The sequence below is a fragment of the Palaemon carinicauda genome, chromosome 16 (genome assembly GCF_036898095.1).
Source record: "Palaemon carinicauda isolate YSFRI2023 chromosome 16, ASM3689809v2, whole genome shotgun sequence".
NCBI lineage: Eukaryota > Metazoa > Arthropoda > Malacostraca > Decapoda > Palaemonidae > Palaemon > Palaemon carinicauda.
The window spans coordinates 21,769,371-21,795,669 of NC_090740.1; the positions used below are offsets into that span (position 1 = coordinate 21,769,371).

A 26,299-nucleotide genomic window follows, 5' to 3' on the forward strand; every position below is an offset into this window, starting at 1 on the left:
ATATGTAGTATATTATAATCATAGAAGAGACATCAGTATATATATATATATATATATATATATATATATATATATATATATATATATATATATATATATTGCATTATCACAAAGAAAGTACTGTATTAAAGAATACTAGAAAAATATAGCCCTGATCTAGGGATATTTTAAGGCTTATCTAGGGAGGTTTTTGACAGCTGTGAAAGTCAGAGATTCAGTCCAGCCACGGACACAGGGGGCGAAGGACTTGTCTCCTAACCAGTGTTGTGAAAAATTACGGGAAAAGGTAAGAAGTCACTTTCCGGTTTATTTCCTTTATTTTCTATCGGATGTTTATTAACTTAAAGCACTAGATATTTGAAATAACGATCTATTTTCTTACGAAGGTCTTAAATTGGCGAAAAAAGTTTGATATTGACATTTGCCAAAATCACTTTTAGCGTGTAATTTCCAAATACCTGGAAGGCTATTATGCGAGGCTTCCAAGCGTCTTTATGTATTATTTGTGAGGTTTGAGTTCCAAGTAAGAACATCATAATCGCAGTTGTTAATAGAGAAAGGAATTGTGATATGATCATGTCGAGTCCTTGGCTTTAGGCCTAATTCGGTGGTTTCTGAACCGGGGGGTGGGGGATTGTGATGGAAATAGGGGGGTGGGGAGTCGTACGGGTATTTGTCATAATTATGGATATTTTGTAAGTAAACGATGTGTAATCAATTGCTCACTTTTTTTTTCAACGATTTAGCTTCGATAAACTATGGATTTGTTTTTCTCGTTGATAGTATTAGTTATAAGTTCCCTTTCTTTGTTTGTATAGTATAGCAATTTGGCTATATGTGCAAGAACATGTAATAATGGTAATGTCGTTTATTGAGGAAACCGAGCTATTTTCTTTTTATAACCCCTTCTCAACCTCTTCAACATATCTTGCTAATTATTGCTTTCCCAGAATTTAAATAACCACCTAATTACTGTGCAAGAAGGTGAGAACTGCAGGATTACATTATATTGGAGTAAATAGAGAGAGTGGTGTTCTATACTATTACTGTAATAATTATTGCTGCATAATATGGCCTTAAGCTCTTAACGAAGTTGTGATTTACTTGTTTTCGTTCATATGCACCGGCCAGGGCTGTCTCTCCTCCTCAAGATCTAAAAATGAAGAAATGAAGCTCTAATGAATTTCGTAAATTATTATTACTATACATCATGCATGTATTTTAGATATGCTTGTTAAGTGGGGAGCGTGAGGATATTTTTGAAGTCCAAAGGGAGCATCAAGGAGTAAAGTTTGGGAACTGATTAAATTCTTTATTAAAGCCGATGAAGAAATTAAATTTGCGTATATACGTAAAGTTTGTTCAAATGATTTATTCAAAGTGGCAGCACTTTTTAATTACATATTTCCTTTTGAATCTGGACGCATATCTATGATTTTTTATACATTTCTTTTAATTTTCAAGCTGTTGGCGATGATCTATCGTAAACACTTAAAATTTCTGCATATTTTTTATCTTGCAAAAAATTTAAGAATGAGCCTGGAATTTTGGATGATAGGTGTATAATACTTATTGAGGCATAGCGTATGAATACATACACAAAGTAATGCATTAGTCTGCTTAACAAGTCAGTGAATAGTTGAACACATACAGCGTATATAATAAACATTGTAATTGAGTATTTTACCAATGCTTACAAATAAATACTTTGAGATAACTCTGCTAATAAACACCGTATGTATGAATAAACAGACAGCATTAATTTGTAAGCAAGTAGGACTACACACAATCCCTGACACGCGCACAGTTTTTTTTTTTTTTTTTTTTTTTTTTTTTTTTTTTTTTTTTTTTTAAGATATCTTCCTGTTGTCTCAATTACGGGTACATCTCAGCAGTTTTAATCAGTAAGTGAATTGGTTCAAGAATCTCACCTCCGGGCCAACGGCCTAGTTTGCAAACTTGCAATGACCAGCCACGCCCACCAGCTACTCCCCCCCCCCACGCACACACGCATACACATACACACAACACACGCATACACACATACATACAACACGCATACACAATTACACACACATACACACAAAACACATACACACAAAACACACATACACACAAACACACATACACACAAAACACACATACACGCAGATTGATTACTTTTACTTTAGATGCTGCATTTCTGGTCCTATACTGCAGGATAATCCTACTCTCTATAGGACCTTGAGTTATTTTATCGTATACATTCTAAGGCATTAAGCATTTTACACCGGATACTACACGTTTATTGTCAAATCCACACTATCGAAGCACTTAGATAACAGGAAAGTCTTTCATTTCCTCTTGAAAGCCTTAATATCTTCAGTCCTTCGGATGTCTAGTGGGAGCTTAATGTATAGTCTTGGGCCGCATATTTGAAAGCTCTAGATTCTAGAACCTTTAGTACACTTATATCTAGATTCCAATGATTTGAAACTATCAAACTATTCTCGTGCCAAAATGATTTGTTGGATGCACAATATGTAGCAATTCTCTTCGATATTTTGGACGTCCGGTTGATAACCTGTTGGGTTGCATATTTCAAACTCGATTGGCAGCTTTGCGATGTTCTGAGTTCATTGAAACTTAATATTAACATCCCATGTAAGCGACAAGATGTTCCATGTTCTTTAAAAATTACAAGAAACTAAATGTAATTGTAGGATTGCGGTGGTCGATGTGGTAACGTCCCTGACAGGTGAACGCCAGACTAGGGTTCGAATCCCTCTCAAACTCATTCGTTTCTTTGGTTGATGCAATCTCACCATCTTGAGCTAAGGATGGGGGATTTGGGGGAGCTTATGGTCTTTCTACTGACTCATCAGCAGCCATTGCCTGGCCCTCCTTGGTCCTAGCTTGAGTGGAAGGGGGCTTGGGTGGTGGTCATATTTTTATATATGGTCAGTCTCTAGGGGATTATCTTGCTTGGTAGGGCAATGTTACTGTCCCTTACCTCTGCCATTCATAAGCCGACTTTAAGCCTTTAAAGTCATTTTTTTTTTAATTATTCTCGAGAATAAACTAAGGAAGCTCTCCAGATCAGAGTAATCAGACGAATCTTTGCCTTTCACTGTTTATAGGGTTCCATCCTTACGTAGAAGTAAACTAAAGGGTGACCAGAAATTCGGTCACAAAACGTTGTCCCGGAAAATGTGGTCCAGGTGTAATGGTTTGTTTTTTCCCAGTCCGAAATTCCCCGGGAGAAGTATGGCCCAAGATATATATCCACCTGGAGGAATTTTGTCCTAGGATAATAGACGCCCTGGGGGAATTTGGTCCCAGGATAATATATCCCCCTGGGGAATTTTGTCCCAGGATAATATATATCTCTGGGGAAATTGTCTCAGGATATATATTCCCCTGGGGAAATTTTTTCCCAGGATAGCCTATATATCCCCCTGGGGAAATTTTATCCCTGGATAATGTATCCCCCGGGGGAATTTTGTCTTATGATATATATCCCCTGGGGGAATTTTGTCCCAGGATTATATATCCCCCTGGTGGAATTCTGTCCCAGGATGATATATCCCCCTGGTGGAATTTTGTCCCAGGATAATATATACCCCTGGGAGAATTTTGTCCCAGGATGATATATATCTCCCTGGGGTAATTTTTCCCCATGATATATCCTCACTGAGAATTTTGTACCAGGATATATCCCACGTAGGGGAATTTTGTCCTACGATAATATATATCCCTGGGGAAATTTGTCCCGGGATATATCCCCTGGGGGAATTTTGTCCCAGGATATATTCCCTGGGGGAATTTTGTCCCGGGATATATCCCCTGGGGGAATTTTGTCCCGGGATATATCCCCTGGGGGAATTTTTCCCGGGATATATCCCCTGGGGGAATTTTGTCCCAGGATAATATATCTCCCCATGGGGAATCTTGTCCCAGGATAATATATCTCCCCATGGGGAATCTTGTCCCAGGATATATCCCCCAAGAGGAATTTTGTCTCAAGATACATCCCCCATGGGGAATTTTGTCCCAGAATAATATGTCCCCCTGAGGAATTTTGTCCCAGGATAAACATAACCCCTGGGGAATTTTGTCACAAAATAATATTCCCTTTGGGCCAAGATTCCCCCAGCCCCACTGCTATTATAATCGTACTACTATTGCGACGTGTAGCTAGTTCTGTTTCGTGGTGACTCCTATGGTACACCAATGTAGTGAACACCTTTTTAAAATCACATTGTGTTATCCCTCAAACTTTCATGTCTCATAAGTCCGATTCTGAGTTGTTTTTTATTAAAGACCTACAAGCTTTTTATTGTAACGCGTCTGTGAAGATTGCTAGGACAAAAAAAAAGAAAAAAAAAGAAGTGTCTTATTTAGAATTAGTGACCGGGGCTTGCAAACCACCCCCCCCCCTGATTGTGACCTGGTCTGCTTTGTGACCTTGGAAGGGGGTCCGGAACCGTGAGGCTTTCCCTTCCGGCTAGGTATGGGACCTGGGCAGGGTTGTGACCTTGGAAGGGGGGTGGGGGCTATGACCTGGGTACTACAAGGTCAGGTTAAACGGGTGGACTGTGGCCTTGTATGAATCTTGAAAGTATTGAATAATAACGTTTTTACATGTTTCCGCCCTCCCAATGTCCTAGGTTCCCATCTGTGCCCGTCGGGAAGGGGGTGTGGTAACGGGAGAACGGTTTATTTGCAGTGGAAATGATAATAAAAGCTTCTATGTAAGGGGGATAAATGGTTTATGGGTCAAAATGATTAGGTCTGAAAATTCCCCTGGGGGAATAATAGCCCTGGCTGTTTTTTTTAGGGGTGGTGGTATATTGATCCTAGGCTAATTTTCCACAGGGTAATTTAAGTCAGAGGGGGAAATTTTCCTGCTTCACCGGAAATTATTAGTAAACTGACATTGTCCGAGGCAATTCCTGAATTACGCGGCGGTAAATATTCCAAAAATTAACTGGATACAAGGGTTCTTCTGGTCAGCCACGTCTTCCTCTCTTTGGCCCCATGTATGCCAGCTCGAAATAGCTTATAATGTCTATTGAATTGGATTCGTCCTTGCAGAGAACTTCAGTATCAGTGACTTCTTCAGGTGGTAAAAATGCCTGTGTAAAAAGCATTTTTATTTTAGTGGCAAAAGAACCCTCGGTACTATATCGAACTTCATGACCGAGTTGACATAATTTCCTATGAAGTCTAGCAAAAGTGAAATAAACAACTACTCTGGTGTTTTAACTCGCCGATTTGTGGTCAGATCATAAGATGCGATTACAAGGATTCCCAGGTTTAACAAAAATTTTCTTTTTGCCTGTATAAAATCATTCTTACCTTTTAATATCTGAATTTCTGTCCATAAAGGGTCAGTTTCCATATGTACATTATCATCATCATCATCATCATCATCTACGCCTATTGACGCAAAGGACCTCGGTTAGATTTCGCCAGTCGTCTATATAAACTGTGTTATTACAAGGATTGGATACTGCAACTCTATCTACTACAATTTACCAAAAGTGCAACTTACGAAATTACAAAACAAAATAAACAGAGGAGCAAGACTGATAAAAGGTGTCCCACTTAAAGAAAGGATCACCCCTATACTAATCGATTTACACTGGCTGCCGATTAAAGCGAGAATTGAATTTGAAATATGTACAATAACCCACCAAGTTATCAGAACCGGTCGTCCAAAATACTTAAGAGAATTGCTACACATTGCGCAGGCAACAAATAGTGTCGACACGAGAATAGTTACAGATGGCTTCATACTGTTGGAACCTAGATTTATGTCCACTTTGAGCTCAGAGCCTTTAAATATGCGGCCCCGAGACTATATGATAAGCTCCCACGAAACATTCGAATGATTGAAGACATTAAGGCTTTAAAGAGGAAACTGAAGACACACTTATTTCATGAGTCTTTTGACAGTGACGATTCAACAGTAAATGAACAATACGTGATCTGAAAAGATAAATACTCTGAACGAACACGGTATAACGACAGTGGAGGTCCTGTAGAGAGTGGGGTTCCCCTGCTGTATGGGACCGGAAAAGCAGCCATCAAAGTAAGTAAAAGTATATCTTGAGCTTTTAATTCAATACTTCTCCATTCATCATCATCTACTTCGCGTTTCATTGTCCTCAGCCATGTGGGCCTGGTCTTCCAATTCTTCTAGTGCCTTGTGGAGCCCAGCTGAACGTTTGGTGAACTAATCTTTCTTGGGGAGTGCAAAGAGCATGCCTAAACCATCTCCATGTATTCATCATCTCGTCCACATATGGCACTCGAGTAATCTCTCTTATAGTCTCATTTCTAATCCCGTCCTGCCATTTAACTCCAAATATCCTTCTGAGACCTTTGTTCTCAAATCTACTAAATCTATTGGAGATTGTTTCATTATTGTACATTATCAGTCAAAGATTGTTCTTCCCTGAACATTCTCGTTAAATCATCAAAGTCAGTCACTTTTTTTTTCAACTGGAGATTCGGACGAACTCCATAGTTGGCGAAAATTACCTGTTACCGATTTGAAAAAAAAAATATCTGGGACCCAATTTTCTGTGACCCAATTTTCAGAATAAAATTTTCTGGGACTGAACATTACATTCCCGGACCAAATTGTCTGGGATTGAATATTCCGGTACCAAATTGTCTGGGATTGAATATTCCGGTACCAAATATTCAGACACCAAATTTTAGCGGGACTAAATATTCCGGGACTAAATATTCCGTCACTAAATATTCCGGTAATAAATATTCTAGGACTAAATATTCAGGACTAAATATTCTGGGACCAAATTTTACTGGTACTGAATATTCCGGGACCAAAATTTCTGGGACTGGATATTCCGGGACTAAATTTTCTAGTACTGAATAGGCTATTCCGGGACTAAAATTTCTGGGACTGGATATTTCGGGACCAAATTTTCTGGTACTGAATATTCCGGGACTGAATATTCCATGACCAAATTTTACTGGGACCGAATATTCAAAAACCAGATTTTACTGGGACTGAATATTTCTGGACCATGTTTTACTGGGACTGAATATTTCTGGACCAAGTTTTACTGGGACTGAATATTCCGGGACCAAATTTTCTGGGACTGAATATTCCGGGACCAAATTTTCTGGGACTGAAATTTTCGGTGTTGCGGGAAATTTTTTCCCCCGATTGAAATCCCCCCCCCCGCGAAAATTAGCCTGGGATCAATTCCTTCCCCCCCCCCACGAAAATTAGCCTAGGATCAATTCCTCCCCCCCCCCCCGGAACAGCAGCCCGGGCTGTTATTCCCTCAGGGGGAATTTGAGCTCTAAGATATTGTTAGAAAGTGCAGTTCAACATTACCTCTTGCCAGTACAAGTTTGTGACCTGGGAAGGGGGTCTGGGGGCGGCTAGGGGTTGTGACCTGGGAACTTCTAGGTTAGGTTAGGTGGGTTTGTTAGGTTCTGTACCCTTTTGTACCTTTGTATATTTTGTGTAAAGGGTATATGGAAAAATGCTTTAAAATACACGTTAATATTACCGTAGCAATAGCATCGTAACGTTGGTAACGTTGCGTAACATTGTATATGATACAACCGCTAGAGAGTTATGGGGTCTTTTGACTGGCCAGACAGTACTACATTGGATCCTCCTCCCTGGTTACGGTTCATTTTCCCTTTGCCTACATACACACTGAATAGTCAGGCATATTCTTTACATTTCTCCTCTATCCTCATACACCTGACAACACAGATTACCAAACAATTCTTCATCACCCAAGGGGTTACTGCACTGTACTTGTTCAGTGCCACTTTCCTCTTGGTAAGGGTAGAAGAGACTCTTTAGCTATGGTAAGCAGCTTTTCTAGGAGAAGGACACTCCAAAATCAAACCACTGTTCTCTAGTCTTGGGTAGTGCCATAGCCTCTGTACCATGGCCTTTCACTGTCTTGGGTTAGAGTTCTCTTGCTTGAGGGTACACTCGAGCACACTCTCCTATCTTATTTCTCTTCCTCTTGTTTTGTTAAAGTTTTTATAGTTTATATAGGAGATATATATTGTTGTTACTCTTCTTAGAATATTTTATTTTCCTTTTTTCCTTTCCGCACTGAGCTATTTTCCCTGTTGGAGCCCCTGGGCTTATAGCATACTGCTTTTCCAACTAGGGTTGTAGCTTAGTAAGTAATAATAATAATAATAATATATATATATATATATATATATATATATATATATATATATATATATATATATATATATTCCTAATATTTTGTCAAACTTACCGTTGATTATCTAATAGATCAAAATAGTTTCTCTGTAAGGGAGGGTGGGGGAGAAATGGCCTAGGGGGGAGGGGGTGAGGGGAATATCTTAGGGCTGAAATTCCACCTGTGGGAGTAACAGCCCGGGCTGCTTTTCCCGGGGGGAAATCAATCCTAGGCTAATTTTCCCGGGGGGAATTTCAGTTAGGGGAGGGGGAAATTTCCTGATACACCGGGACCAAATTTTGCTGGGATTGAATATTTCAGGACCAAATATTGCTGGGATTGAATATTTCAGGACCAAATATTGCTGGGATTGAATATTTCAGGACCAAATATTGCTGGGATTGAATATTTCAGGACCAAATATTGCTGGGATAGAATATTTCAAGACCAAATTTTGCTGGGATTGAATATTTCAGGACCAAATATTGCTGGGATTGAATATTTCAGGACTAAATTTTGCTGGGATTTCTCATTTAATTTTAGTTGTTTAAATGTCATCCATTCTCTAACACTCTATCAAGGATTCGGTTTAGAGTTTCACTGGTGTCATGTATATCACTTATGGAGGAGTAAAATTGTGTGTCGTCTGCAAATAGTTTGAACTTTACGCCATGCCTTTGTAGCATTTTCGATAGACCATTAGTATAGATGCAGAATAAGATTGGGCCAAGTACACTCCCCTGGGGTACCCCTCTGTTTAAGGGTTCATATGATGAATAAGAGTTTCCAATTTGTACACGGTAATTTCTACCAACTAAGTAGTCTCTTAGGTATTCGAAGGCTTGATCTTCATCTATTTTTTTTTCTTGCTGCCAAATCTATTCTAATTGTTTCAATTTTTCAATTTTAACTTGACAGGTACTAAATGACCTCACGGACCCCAACGCCAGCAAGTTGTTCTTTGAAATGAACTTTATCATGTTCGGCCAGCTTTGATTAAAATCATTACTTTATAAATTTCAAGCTTTTAAACACCAAACTCTCATAACCGATTAAATGTCTAAAAAAGATAAATGGTTAGTTGACAGTTGTAGTTTTGATTCAGAATTATCATCAACCTCAATCGTATATCCCATGCCGAGATAATTATAATCCTCTTAGTGCACGTGTGCTGGTTTATGTAAAGGACCCTTTTAACTGGTCGAAATAGCGGTCTGATACAAGGCAGTAAATATGGAAGAGAATAAATGTGGAACCTTCTTTTCCAACTACATCTATATTTTTCTGTTCCTATACAGCAAGGAAACCCCTACTCTAATCGTTTTATCATATTAATTCCGAGACATTCAAGCATTTCAAAGAGCATATTGCTCATTTATTGCCTAATCCACACTTTCGAAGCACTTAGTGAGCAAGAAAGTCTTCAGTTTCTTCTTGGAAGCCTTTATATCTTCAGTCTTTCGGATGTCTAGTGGGAACTTATTGCATATTCTCGGGGCCACATATTTAAAATCTCTAGACTCAAGACTCTAGAGCCTACAGTAGACATAAACTATATCCAGGTTCCATTACATTTAAAACCATCTATGATAACGATTCTTGTGTCAACACAATTTGTTGGCTGCACAATGTAGCAATTCTCTTGGATATTTTGAGTTGTACCATTGATGATGATAATAATAATAATAATAATAATAATAATAATAATAATAATAATAATAATAATAATAACCTACCACTTAACAAGCGTAATCACCTCGTTACATATGACGTAGCACTTCCCATAGTGGGTGTGATCCTTTGCTTGTTTTTCTACCATTCAGTCAAAGGGTTTTTTTTCAGATTTGCTTGTGGTTACTCGTTGTCAGCGAGTTGGGGAAAAGGTCTTTATTCTAAAATAAGCTTTATTTAGTGATGCAAACCTCTCCCAGTTTTCGTTTATTATAAAGGTAATGGTTGATTTCATAAGTAGAGGATAGAAGTTATTTCTTCACCCGCTGTTGCTTGTAGTAATTAGTCCTGTGTTGATAACTATAAAATAAACACTACTGTTGAATCTGGTTCTTGAAATGACGAATCTGTTACTATTAGCTTAATTAATTCCTCTACATGTGAGGAAATTACTGTCGGGAAATATTTTGGTGAATAAAACCTAGGTAGCACTACTGATCCATAGGATCTCTTGAAACGTCAATACTGCCTTAAAATGAGTACTTTGTGGATCAGGGTACTTAAGTCGAAAGTGTGACTGTAGTTTTGTTGTTACTATATATATGGCTTATATAGCTCATTTAACTTTATGTAGAATGGAAGCATTTTAGTAATTTTGCTATCTTGTCTGATGGTAGCGTTTATACAAGGTTTGTTGATTAACGTAGGCTATAGGTAGTTTATAAGTGAATACGTCATTTTGGTTGATTTTCAATAAACAAAAATATATGGACACTGCTAAGGCTGGCTAAAAAGAGTGTTTTTTTTGTTGAGTGAATATACAATAAAAATGTATGGACACTGCTAAAGCTGGTTATAAAAAAAGTGTTTTAGTTGAATTAATATGCAATAAAATGTATGGACACTGCTAAGGCTGGTCATAAAGAACCGGTGTTTTTGTTGAGTGAATAAACAACATTGATTAAAGCGTACGAGTTAGTGATGTAGAAATTTTTATGTTAAACTAACGTGACTGTACTCAATTTTGCAATCTTTGTTTAAAAATGTTTGGTAACCGGTTTCAAAGGTGCAAGTCAGATTCAAAATCTCTCCAAGCAATCGGCGCATATCGTTCGCTAGATGTTTGTTCATCTTACTGCTACTACGAAATGGGCGCAGTCTTGTCAAACCTCAGCGAATGCATACAGATATTACAAATCTAGTAACCATATTTCATATTGTGGTATCATTTGATGTTTCGACCATCCTCCACACACACGCAAGGGATGTAGAAGTGAATGGTCTCATGACTAAATAATTCCATATGTTAACAGCTACATTACCTTGTTTTGACATTAGACTTCTACGAGTCACTGATGGAAAAAAATGTAGTTTCATTTCTGAATCGATATGGTGTAAAATATTACTAAAAACACCATAAATGAGTCATACCGGCTTTGGGGACATCAGAGAGAGAGAGAGAGAGAGAGAGAGAGAGAGAGAGAGAGAGAGAGATTACCGTAGTTAATATAATTTAGTAATCGATCACCATATAAATTCATTTTTTTTTTACATTCATGCATATAAACTCCGCTTTTTACATAAATGCATATAAAATTTTGTTTTGTCTGATTATGTATGTAATATTTCCAATAAAAATGGTTGAAGTATGACTTCAAAAACTCGTCGGTATTTTCCAAATGATGTCTTATATAGTGACTGCTAAACACTTTAGTTGGCCTTTAGATATTCATAGATAGCAACATTTTGTAATACATAAGGATACTTTACTGTAAAATACTTCCTAAGTCATTCAGATTCCAGGGGATGTGCCATCCCAGGCTTTAGATACTAAGCCACTTGCCCTTTATTCATCAAATTTCTTACTTTCCCTTTTCTGTTCTCCTTTCCGTCTGATCGCCTGTATTCGTGGCCAAGAACGGTTAGCATTGACATTGAAACTAAAATTCTAAATATATACAGTAAAATCTGTCGTTATTAATTCAATCTTATCGCAAGAGCTTTAGTTTGCTTGATAATTACCGAGGCCCTATGGCAAAATTGGAGAGTTATCAGAGTATAGAAACGGGATTATTTTGTTGGATTTAAATGCAGATTCAAGTAATGGGTGAATATGGAAGGAAATCTAATTAGTGAGTTTTTTTTTTTTTTTTGGGTGTTTGGAGGATTTGTTTCATAAGGATCATTATCCTATCATATTCCCGCCTCGAAGTTATACCAAGTTAAATCATTATGTTCTATATTCTTCCACATACCATAAGTTTTTGCAGTTAATGTGCTCATTACGAAAGTTTCCTGTATGATAATTTACCCTATTGCTTTAAAATCAACCAAAATATGTTCGTTAATTGGAGTAATAAGGAATGTGATATAAATTGTATAGAAATATGAGTGAAGCCTCTTATTCATGGAAGCATGATTAACAATCCACGGGTTTTTCCGTTTGGATGGTATATGAAACTTATTATGTATTGAGATAATTTAAATATTGCTCCAAATGCCTTATTTCTGAATCCAGTTGAAGAATATCTTGTCTTGGTTCACGCAAATTTCGAATGGTTCCTGGTTGGAATGGTCAAGTGAAGGTGTTTCATGCTGCCGCTTAGGAGAGATTTCTTTTCTGGAGGGATACTGAGAAGCTAGGAACTAAAATTGACGACCTCAATGGAACACTGGAGTGGAAGGCCATTCTGTTTTTGAAATGCCAAGAATATCTTATAAGTAAATGAATAAACAATGAAAGGAACAAAAATGTTAGAATAAAGACCTAAAACGGTATGTCAGGGGATAGAGGAAGAAGCACAGAAAATAAAATATAAAAAGAGTAGATGTTTAGGACTGCAAGGGTATCGTGCCTTACCTGTGTGTTTCAGTGATAAAAAAAAGGCAATTACACATTTATCTTCAAGGTGTTTTAATATTTTGTCTTACCCTTTCCCCAGCTGCGGAAATTAAGGTTTAACTATACCATGATAGGCCGAGGAGCTGCTATAGCCATTGCTCGGACACTCCGAACAAGAGCTTCAAGGATAGCGCCCGCCTATCTATCTAGAGTATTTCACCCAGTCCAAACCCTCACATCCAGCCCCTTATAGATGTTCTAACTCGACCTCATGAACATTTAGAAAGGACATTGTAAATAGGGATTTCATCATAGAATTTAAGCCTATTTGAATCAAGATTATAAGAACGTTGTACATGCAATTGATAAGAAGTCCGCCTGATTTCCAAGCCATTTAATTTTCTTAAGTAAATCTACTAGCTATTATTTAATCAATGATAATTTAGTCATGGTATCAACATTGGGAATCATTTTGTGCTTATGCCACCTACACGAGTAATTTTGTTCCTGCTAATTAGAGGATCATACATTTTGAGAGAACCAGTATATCCTACCCTTTATGACAAAATTTCGGAAAAATTACGACGTTCTGACACACAGCAACTTTTTTTTTTTTTTATAGGACTTGCAAATAAAATAGATTTCTCAAAAGTTTTGCTAGAATGTAATAGTGGTCTCATTTACCTCTATACAACTTATTTTTGACTCGATTAACTAAACATGATTGTATTCAAAGTACCATGCTGTCATCAGTATCTACTGTATCCATCATTCATTATTTATTACGCAAAGTTAATACTTAACTTTCGTTACTGATCAACCTTCCAACAACAGCTGCTTCATGCTACTGATACTGCTACTAGCTACTTCAAATAATGAATTAGGTTGGTAATATTTCTTAGAACATTAACGGTTATCATATTAGATGTAGGCAATGTTACAATGTTTTTCTTCGGTTTTGATGGTATATGAAACTTATAATGTATTGAGATAATTTAAATATTGCTGCAAATGCCTAATTTCTGAATCCAGTTGAAGAATATCTTGGTTCACACAAATTTCGAATGGTTCCGGGCTGGAATGGTCAAGTGAAGGTGTTTCATGCTGCCGCTCAGGAGAGATTTCTTTTCTGGAGGGATACTGAGAAGCTAGGAACTAAAATTGACGATCTAAGTGGAACACCGGAGTGGAAGGCCATTCTTTTTTTGAAATGCCAAGAATATTTTATAAGTAAATGAATAAACAATGAAAAAAGGAACAAAAATGTTAGAATAAAGACCTAAAACGGTATGTCAGGGGATAGAGGGAGAAGCTCAGAAAATGAAATCTAAAAAGAGTAGATGTTTAGGACACCAAGGGCATCGTGCCTTAGCTGCGTGATTCAGTGATAAAAAAAGGCAATCACACATTTATCTTCAAGATATTTCAGTATTTTGTCTTACCCTTTCCCCAGCTGTAGAAATTAAGGTTTAACTATACCATGATAGGCCGAGGAGCTGCTATGGCCATTGCTCGGACACTCCGAACTAGAGCTTCAAGGATAGCGCCCGCCTATCTATCTAGAGTAATTCACCCAGTCCAAACCCTCACATCCAGCCCCTTATAGATGCTCTAACTCGACCTCATGAACATTTAGAAAGGACGTTGTAAATAGGGACTTCTTCATAGAATTTAAGCCTATTTGAATCAAGATTATAAGAACGTTGTACATGCAATTGATAAGAAGTCCGCCTGATTTCCAAGCCATGTAATTTTCTTAAGTAAATCTACTAGCTATTATTTAATCAATGGTAACTTAGTCAGGGTATCAACATAGGGAATAATTTTGTGCTTATGCCACCTACACGAGTAATTTTGTTCCTGCTAATTTGAGGATCGTACAATGTTACAATGTTTTACAAGCTGTACTAAAAATCTTCATTAACCTCTCTCCACAACTCCTAAAGCAGAAATGACTCATTTCCTCAATGTTGAACTGGTTGGGGGTGAGGGGAAGGAGAAATTCCCAGCCCCCCCTCCCTTCACTTGAAGGTGTCTACTGGGGGCACTTCCCAAGAAAAAAGTGAATGATACACACACACACACACACACACACACACACACACACACACACACACACACACACACACACATATATATATATATATATATATATATATATATATATATATATATATATATATATATATATATATATATATATATATATATATATATATATATATATAAACACATGGACACACGTACGTGTGTGTTGTGTTTGTGGTGGGATAGTCGAGGCATCAAATGATACCATAGTATGAAATATGGCAACTAGATTTGTAAGAGTTGTATGCATTCGCTGAGTTTTCACAAGGCTCCTCCTTTTTTATAGGAGTAGTAAGAACAACAACACTTTAGGACTATGTGTTTTGTCATGATGACATTATAGTCCCCGAGTTTTTGGGGCTTTTGAATCTAACTGTATATTTCTTATAACATGACCGTATTTATTTGGTGATATAAACAATAATCGTGATTTTTCAAAACCGTAGTAGTAAATTGTTTTGTTTATAGTTATGCTTTTTGTGATATGGTGTTTAGAAATCTCGCCTGTGAAAGAGAATGTTATCGTATCTTTAAACACTTCCCAAAACGGGAAATGTTAATGCTTTCATTTTGAAACGGATACGATCCAGGTATATCAATTTTTTTCATATAGATTTGTGATATTTTTATTTTTCCTATGCTGTTTGCAAATCAAAGAAGGTTAAGATGATTTCGTAAGGTGTGATCCTCCACCCAGTGAGGGGGAGGTCACGCAACGATGGTTAATGACATTTTATATTTGTTTTAAAGTATGTAAATATTCCCAACGTTAAACTAAACGTTCTCCGCTTTCTTTCTCCTTCAAGGAACAACGGGGGAGTATCAACATCTTAAAATCTTGAAACAAGAAACAGAGCAGCTACAGGATACCACAATGGAGTATTGGCATTTAATGAAAGTAAGTAAAGCTGGTTTCATTTCTTGTATTCTATTCTCGCAACGCAAACACACTTCACAATTGGCTTCAGTACAAACTGTCGTTAAATGCTTTATGGAAATATAATTTGGTATAATTCGTTCAAATAAGTTTAGTTGTAACACACTTTACTGGGAAGATAGGAGTAAAATTTACACAAACTATCTGATGATGAGTAGAATTGGCAATAGTTCTTTCAGTTGCTTTTGAGTGTTTTTGAGAAATCGTGTCTCGAGAGAATAAATAGTACTTGTAAATTGAGTTATTCATAGGATTGGAAAGGTGAGAAGAATGAAGTTGGCAAATTTATACGTAATCTAGCCATTTTTGAAATAATGGATGGATTAGAAAGAGGTTAATAGGAACATAATCCCTGATAATCTAGAACACTTTCAGAACCGGTGTAACTATAGCAATTTTCTCAGATTTGCTATTCTCGTAATAATATCAGCTAGATTATAAAAGTTTTTCTTCAGTTACTTAAGATTTTAGCATTGGGTCGATGTCACAGCTTGATTTTTTTGCTCTTGATAATCCTGGTGACTTCGTGTTATATTACTGAATCTCGTTAGATTCATTTTGTGTATCTGGTGTAGCACTAATCTGATGTCGAATATTTGTAAGTGACCTAATCATATTTTCTATTTGTTTTTTTAAGGAAGCTTAGAAAATTTTCTAGTTCCTGGTTACTCTGTCCCTCTTAGCTTTTTATATTTTTTGTTTATATCACCCATATACCATTTAGGATAAATGTTATGTTATGTAATACCATAAGACTGACTGACTGACTCTCTCTCTCTCTCTCTCTCTCTCTCTCTCTCTCTCTCTCTCTCTCTCTCTCTCTCTCTCTCTCTCTCTCTCTCTCTCTCTCGAAATATTAGATTTGTCTCCCTTATAACCTTCTTAGTTTTCTTTAGTTAGATTTTATATAGAAAACGTTGCCAACCTTTACTGCGTACTATTGTATTTTGTTTAAATTAAATATTCGCCGAACCTGAAGTACCATTTGCGTTCGTATTGCGGTTAAATATTGTATTTGTTTTTGCATACACCTTTTCAAGCCTATTATAGAATTATGATTTTTTTTATGATACGTTGAAAAAAAAAGTAAGATGGAATAGAAAAGGCGAAAATTGCGCTTAGAAATTTAAGAAACAAAGTTATATTATCGTTTGTGAAGTCTCTCCTCTTTCGTTGTTATTTTTATATTAAATTTAATCTGTCATTATCATTATTGATATTACTTGTTTACTTGTTTTGGGTTTAAATCCAACCTTCCACTGAAGTCGAGTGAACTACTACTCGGGCGGGTCCATATCAATCATCTAACGAAACATTTTCATTATAACTTATACAATTCTTTGATTGTAGCATCTTCCAAATCATATGATCTTGTGAAAAGTAATGTCTCTAGTTTTTTCTTAAATTCAATTGCTCCCTTTAAGTCCTTCATTTCAGTTGGCAGTTTATTATAATGTCTAGGCGCACAGTAGCTGAAAGCCCTTTCACCAAATTTATTATTTGTTCTTGGTTCAGATTGTCTGTTTGTCACTCATGTGTCTTATGGTAACATTTGTTTCTAGTTCTAGTTTGTTCAGGCATTCTTTTAGATATTTTGGTTCATTTTGGTTCAGTATCTTAAAAGTTAGTAAGAGTAGCTTGTATTCGAGTCTCGCCTTTACCGACAGCCGGTGTAATTTAATTAGTGCTGGGGTAATTCTATCCCTATTTTGTAATCCTTTTATTAATCTAGCGGGACTGTTTTGTAATCTGAATTTTCTTCAGCTGATAATTTGGTAACCCATAGAACAGTGAGTTGCAATAATCAATTCTTGAAAATATGTGGTGATTAATGAGTATGGCCATAGATTTTTCATTTAAGTATTTACTAATAAATGCTGTTTCTAATATGATAGTTACAATTTCTTACCATACTATTTATATGTTCATTCATTGTCAGTGTATCATCTATGATTACTCCAAGATTTCTGACAGATTTTTTCAGGTCAACGATCGATTGACCTATTTCAGTTCTTTGGAAGCATTCGATTCTTTTACATCTTTTTCATTTCCAAAAATAATACATTCACTATTATCTTCATTGAGCTTGAGCTTTTTTGTTAACATCCAAGCCTTAATGTCTTTCATTATTTCATGTATCTTTCTTTTAGCTTCATCAACTGATTCTATTGGGTAATTGAATTGTGTATCATCAGCGTATGTTTTAAACTTAACTCTGTGAGTTTCAAGTATATTTTCCAATTCAATCGTGTAAATTTGAAACAGGAGGGGACCAAGTACACTGCCTTGAGACACCCCTTTGGTTAGTTTTCTTGTCTCAGATTCAACATTTGATATTACTACTTTAACTTTGCGGTTTTCAAGATAACTCACAAACGAGTCATATGCTCGTTCTACGATGCCCACTGCTTTAAGGTCTTCCATCAGATATGTATGTTCTACAGTATCAAATGCTGCACTTAGATCAAGTATCACAAGAATGCAACACTTGTCATTTGTTATAATTTCTGTTTTATCATTTTTAATCGCTAACACTGTTGTTTCTGTTGAGTAATTTTCTCTGTATGCTGATTGATCATCGGGTATGACAGATTGTTTCAGATGTTTCCAGGTTTGTTAATGTACAGCAGTTTCAATAATTTTCGAAAAATGACAGATTTGGTATTGGCCTATATGAACTTAAATTGTCTATATCACCTTTTCCTTTATAGACAGCCTTGATACATGCAACTTTCTCAGAATCGGGGAAAACTGCCTGTGTTAGACTCATATTTACCATGTTTCGGTAGGTCTCTTGTAGTCTGGAGAAATTTTCTGCATCTATTACATCGTCAATTGGAAATGGATCAGTTCCGCAGTAGGTTTTTTTTTTTTTCTTTACTTTATTATTCTCATATAATCACTCTTGACTTAACTCTTTGAATACCCATAGCTTACTTACACCTGTTGCTGATGTATTCCTTCGTTCTGTTGTGCCGATGTTGCGAAAACTGGAGCAGATTTGATTTATTTTTTCTTCAAAATAATCAATAAAATCATTTGCTAGGCATTTAGGATCATTAGTTATGTCAGGCAATACTATTTATGTCTTTAGACCTAATAGTTTCTTTAGGTTCTTATGTATTTACCACTAGCCAAGCTGCAACCCATGTTGGAAAAGCTGTGTGATACAATTGAAATAGCCTAGTGAAGATAGTAAATGAGGAAATAAACAGAATATTTTAATATAAATTACTTTAAAAAAGATATATCATGTAAACTATAGAACGAAACTTACGTCAACCTACTCAACATAAAGCAACCCCCCCTTCCCCATACACACAGTTGTAACTGACAGGTGGACTGAGGAAACCTGATTTAACCGGTTTGTTCAGGCCAGTTTGAGCGTGTATGGGGATATTTTGTACTGAAGGCAGGCCATAAAGGGGACCGGATGAAAAGCAGCGAATGTCTTAGATTTAGCCGTCTGTTCTCTTGAACTGACGACCAGTTTGGACGTGTATGAGTGTCTGCAGTCATGCACTCAGTACAACACCAACCATGGTACTGTCGGAATATAATTTGAACAAATTGAAACCCTCTATCGCTGATAGGATGGCCTTGTATTGAGAGTACAAGCTATTTATTCTGAATTTATCGTTATTTACAGGTGATAACAATAACTTTGGAAAATAAAAAAAGTAATAATTATTCTGATAAATATGAGAATGCTGATAAGGATAGCAAACTAATAATTTATTTACATTGAAATATACGTTTTCATAAATGAGAACGGAAGCAGGATATGGACAGGACTAAAGTACATAACGGTAAGTACAGAAACTTGTTAAGAGTAAATTAATGATAGGTTTTTCTTTCATGACGTTTCAACATTATAACGTACATATTTTGTGCCTTTGCCATTGCAAATAAAAGACAATTGGAATAAATTAACGCTTTTTTATACCCATTGAAACAATTGGAATAGGACTATCCTCACCACTCTGTGTTTACACGTTAAGTACTTGAGTCCTGTGCGTATCATGCTTATGTTGTGATTTATGAAAACGTATATTTCAATCATCCTCATCCTTTACAATCTCCTGAAATCACCCCCATCTTCAACAATCTCCAACACACATCCCATCCTCAACAATCTCCAAAACACATCCCATCCTCAACAATCTCCAACACACATCCCATCCTCAACAATCTCCTACACACATCCCATCCACAACAATCTCCTACACGCATCCCATCCTCAACAATCTCCAACACACATCTCATCCTCAACAATCTCCAACACACATCCCATCCTCAACAATCTCCAACACACATCCCATCCTCAACAATCTCCAACAAACATCCCATCCTCAACAATCTCCAACACACATCCCATCCTCAACAATCTCCAACTAACATCCCATCCTCAACAATCCCCTACACACATCCCATCCTCAACAATCCCCTACACATATCCCATCCTCAACAATCTCCAACAAACATCCATCTCTCTCCAACACACATCCCATCCTCAACAATCTCCAACAAACATCCCATCCTCAATAATCTCCAACAAACATCTCATCCTCAACAATCTCCAACAAACATCCCATCCTCAAAAATCTCCTACACACATCCCATCCTCAACAATCTCCTACACACACCCCATCCTCAACAATCTCCAACAAACATCCCATCCTCAACAATCTCCAACACACATCCCATCCTCAACAATCTCCAACACACATCCCATCCTCAACAATCTCCTACACACATCCCATCCTCAACAATCTCCAACACACATCCCATCCTCAACAATCTCCGACACACATCCCATCCTCAACAATCTCCTACACACATCCCATCCTCAACAATCTCCAACACACATCCCATTATCAACAATCTCCACCATTATCAACAATCTCCAACAAACATCCCATCCTCAACAATCTCCTACACACATCCCATCCTCAACAATCTCCAACACACATCCCATCCTCAACAATCTCCGACACACATCCCATCCTCAACAATCTCCTACACACATCCCATCCTCAACAATCTCCAACACACATCCCATTATCAACAATCTCCACCATTATCAACAATCTCCAACACACATCCCATCCTCAACAATCTCCTACACACATCCCATCCTCAACAATCTCCAACAAACTTCTCATCCTCAACAATCTTCAACAAACATCCCATCCTCAACAATCTCCTACACACATCCCATCCTCAACAATCTCCTACACACACCCCATCCTCAACAATCTCCTACACACACCCCATCCTCAACAATCTCCAACAAACATCCCATCCTCAACAATCTCCAACACACATCCCATCCTCAACAATCTCCTACACACATTCCATCCTCAACAATCTCCTACACACATTCCATCCTCAACAATCTCCAACACACTTCCCATCCTCAACAATCTCCTACACACATCCCATCCTCAACAATCTCCAACAAACATGCCATCCTCAACAATCTCCTACACACATCCCATCCTCAACAATCTCCTACACACATCCCATCTTCAACAATCTCCAACACACATCCCATCCTCAACAATCTCCTACACACATCCCATCCTCAACAATCTCCTACACACTTCCCATCCTCAACAATCTCCTACACACATCCCATCCTCAACAATCTCCTACACACTTCCCATCCTCAACAATCTCCTACACACATCCCATCCTCAACAATCTCCAACAAACATGCCATCCTCAACAATCTCCTACACACATCCCATCCTCAACAATCTCCAACACACATCCCATCCTCAACAATCTCCAACACATCCCATCCTCAACAATCTCCAACAAACATCCCATCCTCAACAATCTCCTACACACATCCCATCCTCAACAATCTCCTACACACATCCCATACTCAACAATCTCCTACACACATCCCATCCTCAACAATCTCCTACACACATCCCATCCTCAACAATCTCCAACAAACATCCCATCCTCAACAATCTCCAACAAACATCCCATCCTCAACAATCTCCTACACACATTCCATCCTCAACAATCTCCTACACACATTCCATCCTCAACAATCTCCTACACACATCCCATCCTCAACAATCTCCAACAAACATCCCATCCTCAACAATCTCCTACACACATCCCATCCTCAACAATCTCCTACACACATCCCATCCTCAACAATCACCAACAAACATCCCATCCTCAACAATCTCCAACACACATCCCATCCTCAACAATCTCCTACACACATTCCATCCTCAACAACCTCCTACACACATCCCATCCTCAACAATCTCTAACAAACATCCCATCCTCAACAATCTCCTACACACATCCCATCCTCAACAACCTCCTACACACATCCCATCCTCAACAATCTCCTACACACATCCCATCCTCAACAATCACCAACAAACATCCCATCCTCAACAATCTCCTACACACATCCCATCCTCAACAATCTCCTACACACATCCCATCCTCAACAATCTCCTACACACATCCCATCCTCAACAATCTCCTACACACATCCCATCCTCAACAATCTCCTACACACATCCCATCCTCAACAATCTCCTACACACATCCCATCCTCAACAATCTCCTACACACATCCCATCCTCAACAATCTCCTACACACATCCCATCCTCAACAATCTCCTACACACATCCCATCCTCAACAATCTCCAACAAACATCCCATCCTCAACAATCTCCTACACACATCCCATCCTCAACAATCTCCTACACACATCCCATCCTCAACAATCTCCTACACACATCCCATCCTCAACAATCTCCTACACACATCCCATCCTCAACAATCTCCAACAAACATCCCATCCTCAACAATCTCCTACACACATCCCATCCTCAACAATCTCCACCAAACATCCCATCCTCAACAATCTCCTACACACATCCCATCCTCAACAATCTCCTACACACATCCCATCCTCAACAATCACCAACAAACATCCCATCCTCAACAATCTCCAACACACATCCCATCCTCAACAATCTCCAACACACATTCCATCCTCAACAACCTCCTACACACATCCCATCCTCAACAATCTCCAACAAACATCCCATCCTCAACAATCTCCTACACACATTCCATCCTCAACAACCTCCTACACACATCCCATCCTCAACAATCTCCTACACACATCCCATCCTCAACAATCACCAACAAACATCCCATCCTCAACAATCTCCAACACACATCCTATCCTCAACAATCTCCAACACACATCCTATCCTCAACAATCTCTTACACACATCCCATCCTCAACAATCTCCAACAAACATCCCATCCTCAACAATCTCCTACACACATCCCATCCTCAACAATCTCCTACACACATCCCATCCTCAACAATCACCAACAAACATCCCATCCTCAACAATCTCCAACACACATCCCATCCTCAACAATCTCCTACACACATTCCATCCTCAACAACCTCCTACACACATCCCATCCTCAACAATCTCCTACACACATCCCATCCTCAACAATCTCCTACACACATCCCATCCTCAACAATCTCCAACAAACATCCCATCCTCAACAATCTCCTACACACATCCCATCCTCAACAATCTCCTACACACATCCCATCCTCAACAATCTCCTACACACATCCCATCCTAATAACCCCCAACCTTAACACTCCCATAATCACACCAATTCTAAATTTTCCGCAATCTCCCCCAACCTCAACATTCTTTCACAATCGCCCCAACCTTAACAATATCCCACATCATTGTCCATATTTTTCTATGAATTTGTGGATATTTTTATCCAACGGCCCCTCTGTTATGCTTCGTTTCTATCTATAAAGAAATTCAAGCTATACAATAATATAATTCTCAGAGACACTATTATATTATTGTCCATTTTAGGAAGGGATATGCAGGCTCCCTTTTTTCCTGTTCTAGTTTATAGATCTCGTGATATTTGTAGAGCACTTTTTAAGCCTTGCAAGTTAAACTTCATAATTATAATCTTAATTTTTGAGTCACATGATTGGGCTGTCATTATCAGGCTGTCAAATTACGTACATGTTTTCATGTATGCTTGTGAAGCAGGTCAAGGTTTCTTCTGTCTATTTATAGTTGAATGAGTAATTCACTGTCATTATTTTCAGGTTGTGTGTGTTTAGGATAGTAGAAATGTACAGGTTACTTTAAGCTTTTTGAAAAAAAAAAATACTCAAATAATGGGGAAAAAGTAGAAAAACGCAATTCCAATTTTTTTTTTGTTTTATGGTTTATGGTTCATAATTTTCCCCCGAGTAAGTCAACTCAACCAAATTGATATGAGATAATATTAGTTAGGTATTGTTCAGTAAATCTTTTTATTAATTATCTCCCTTTAGAATAAATCTGATAATTAGGGGGCACATTTAATTGATCGAAGACGCTGTTTGAAATTGATAAGGTAAAACAATAGGACCTACAGTTTGTAATATTTATTTAGGGGGTGGCTGTTGTGGGGTGCGAGTGACATGAGCTAATAACACACTGCTTCTTGACTTGAGTTACAGTTTGGTTTGTAATACGAAGTAGAAAGCACATGTTATTTCAAGGTTGCATGTTAATTTTTATTATTGGGTTACAAATGTAATTTTTCTGTCTGAAGTTTGTCTTGCCCGGCTATGAAAAAGTCAGTTTGTATCCATGTAAAGATATTCAATTTCCTCCCGGGTCTACTATCTAAAATAAATATCAAATAAGTCTCTCTCTCTCTCTCTCTCTCTCTCTCTCTCTGGCAGAACATTGGAAATCATAATGTTCTTAAGCAAATGTTCAGAGTAGTAGTTTGGATTGCACAACTCGTGAGGATTTATCACTTTTCACTATTATACTTATTGAATTTAATCCTCCATGGTAAAACTATAATAATTACTGTGACTATTTCTATGTTTTAAAATGACTATCCAGCAAATAAATTAACGAACTGAAACGTTTAATTTTTTCCTTTAGGTTGTTAATGAGAGTGACGCTTTTTTAAATTTGCTAATTTTTTCAAATGTACTTCCATGCAATTTTCTAGTAGTAACAAAGGTTAATCTTAGTATAATTGAGTCTATTAATGACTGTGAATTTGCATTCTGTGGTTGAATTTGCTAAGGGGCCAACAGTTATTGACAAGCAATAGGGTAATATTGCTTTATTAGTTCGGATATTTACATCTCACGGGACCGTCAGTCATGGTATATTTTGGCAAAAGAAAAGGTACCAAAACCATTGTATTCAAATCGTCTAACTTTTTAAAATTTACATTTGAGAAGAATGATTTACTTATTTCGTATTTATAATGGTGTTCTTATTCATTATTGATTTCTGATAATTTAGTCCTTGAGCTAATTAAAATTGTATTAAATTTTCCATCGGGTTTCAACAGCAGTTTTTGGTATACATAATTTCGGAATAAGTTAATGCCAAATTTAGTTTTATCATAAGGCATAAGCTAGGAATACCACATTGTTTATAGATAGTTTATTAAAATTTTCTCGGTTATAAAATTTAAGTTTTAATTTGATGAATACCTGCATATAAAGTTCACATTGGAAGGATAATGTTATTCGCTGATATTTTCTGAAATATGGAAAATAGCTGCTGATAATAGCTTCAAGAAACCCTCCCACATTAAATTTAATGCACGAGCCTAAACATGTCAAATATGGACAGACTTCAAATGACCCCATGCATTTTCTGCGGGAGCTCTTATTTCCTTGTCTTTCATTGCTGACGTCCAAACACTGACTGATCCACTATTCCCAAAGACATTCTGACGAAACCTATACCCCCCCCCCCCACACACACACAACATTCCCATAACTGGTCCACGCAGGAAATTTTGCCGGTTCAACGACACTAAAATCTATTCGGTAGTAGCTGTAGTTGGTTCGCTAAGCCAGTAGGTACTGGAAAACAAATACTAGTGTGTTTGCATGCATTTTCTTTACAAAATTATATAAATTTTTTTTTGTGGTTGGGACATTAGTTCCATTAAAATAGGAATGATTTTCCCAATTTGTGAACCACTATCAAATGTTGAGATTTACTTATGAGGTGTATGTATTCTTATAGATCTTAGCTACACTGTTACTAATTGCCATAGTTTTATTAATGTTTAATATCATGTTTATTAGCTTCTGGGTTCAATTATTGAAGGGTACTTACATTCAACACTAATATTTTCCTCTATTCAACTTTGAAAAGAAAAAAAAAATATGAATTTAACTTAACAGTTTATCTTATACTAAAGATAAATATTAGGAATTGGGATATCAGCAGAAGTTTTAAATCTATTTTAGAGAAGCTTAGATAACAGCCAATAAAGATACAAAATACACAAATAATTCAACATAACGTTTTAAATAATTAGGCTTTACAAAATCCAAAACTATTCTTGGGTTAGGACATTAATTCCATTAAAATATTAACGAATATCTCTTCTGTCAACCGCTATTTAGTGTCGAGGTTTACTTTCCATGAGTTGTATGGCTCTTCATAAACTTTAGTTACATTTTTTAGAGATATTTT

General features: G+C 37.1%; 1 long non-coding RNA gene across 1 annotated transcript in view; it reads left to right on the plus strand.

Moving 5' to 3' along the window:
- Positions 1 to 207: 207 nt before the first annotated feature.
- Positions 208 to 26,299, plus strand: part of LOC137654978 (uncharacterized) — a 45,769-nt gene continuing 19,677 nt past the window's right edge. Inside the window, exons 1-2 of the long non-coding RNA XR_011046768.1 lie at positions 208 to 286; positions 15,609 to 15,700. This is a non-coding gene — a long non-coding RNA (uncharacterized lncRNA). The remainder of the gene's footprint in view (positions 287 to 15,608; positions 15,701 to 26,299) is intronic.